The sequence below is a fragment of the Frankliniella occidentalis genome, unplaced genomic scaffold (assembly GCF_000697945.3).
Source record: "Frankliniella occidentalis isolate FOCC.00 unplaced genomic scaffold, Focc_3.1 Scaffold372, whole genome shotgun sequence".
Taxonomy (NCBI): domain Eukaryota; kingdom Metazoa; phylum Arthropoda; class Insecta; order Thysanoptera; family Thripidae; genus Frankliniella; species Frankliniella occidentalis.
In genome coordinates, this window is record NW_026267495.1 from 141,337 (window position 1) to 142,737 (window position 1,401).

Below are 1,401 nucleotides of genomic sequence, written 5' to 3' on the forward strand. Positions count from 1 at the left end.
CTGCCGCCCCCTTGACCCCCGCTTTTCTTTACTTCTATTCTCATCAAAGCATTTAAAATTATCAGGTATTGCGCCGTCCCTCATCCCAATGGTGTAGCAATGCTACCAACACAAAATCTTTGAACTGAAGTTCACCGTTGTTTGTAAAGAGAGTAATTCGCGGAAAATTTGTTCAATCTGAGATTGTTCTATTGCGAAGTTGTTGTGCATACGTCTGAATACAGTTAGAACGAGCCAAATAGCAACTTAAACTAATTGGCATTGAGTCGTATTTTTTGGTTTTCAATGTTGCCGAACCGCGTGCAGCTCCGAAATTTTGCCTTGCCCGTCCTGCACGATCCCTGATGCTACAGGCTTCGGTGAAATTAAATGTTTTGTTTTGATTTGATTTGTTTTGATTTGATTTTAACCTCAGCCAATTAACTGTTTCAAGTTTCAAATAACAAATGGGAAAACCTGAAAAATACCAGGACAGTACGCGCGCTCGGGGCCGGCCGCCGAGCCGAGCCGGCCGAGCCTACACTACTGCTACCACAGCTGCGCGCGCGCGCGCCTGCTCCGCCTCTGTGCTCCGCCCGCGGCCCGCGCTCTCCATGCCGCACTCCGCTGTGCCAACTTGGAGATGCAACTACGCTGCTGTAGCACGGCCGGCTCTCCTCCAACGAAACCTTATGCTGCAGTAGCTGGTGCACTGCTTACTGGCCCCCGAGGGCGTCGACCTCGACCTCCTGGTGAAGCGCGCACGCTGAGCCGCTGCTTAACGCCCCCCCCCTTTCACCACGTCTTTCCATCTCTCTCAGCCCTTTTCTTTCTTTCGCCCGTCTCCCTCGTCATCTAGAAACCCGGCCAACCCCGTCGCGCCCCTCGCCTTGCACCCCGCCTTGGGGTGCAGCCACTGCGGCGGCGGCGGCGACGGGTGGCGTCCTCCAGGATGCCGGCCGTGATGGGGGTGCTGCCCCAGGCGCGGTAAATGACCGGCTGACACGGAGGCAAAGTACTTACATGAGTTTGGTAACACAAATTGCCTACATTTCAGGCGTCAAACTAGCCGCGATGATGGAGGGGCGTTCCCCCCCCCCCTCCCCTGACCCCTTCACCGCCCCTGGACTTCAGCAGATGGCCCAGCACCCCGAGCAGGTGCTGCAGGATAGGCAGCCGGTGCAGCTGGAGGAAGTTCTGCACCCTGTCGTGGTCTATGACCAGCGACTCCACTAGGGACCTACGGCGTCGAAACCAGGTCATTCCCCTCCTTAGACGAGCAGCGCCACATCGGCGTTAACCTGGAGCAGCTCTTGAAAGGAACCATCGCTGCTCTGCAGCACGGCCCTCCTCCACGGACACCCGCTTCAAGTTCTCCATGCTGCAGGGGCTGGTGCACTGCTTGTTTGTCGCATCGGAGGC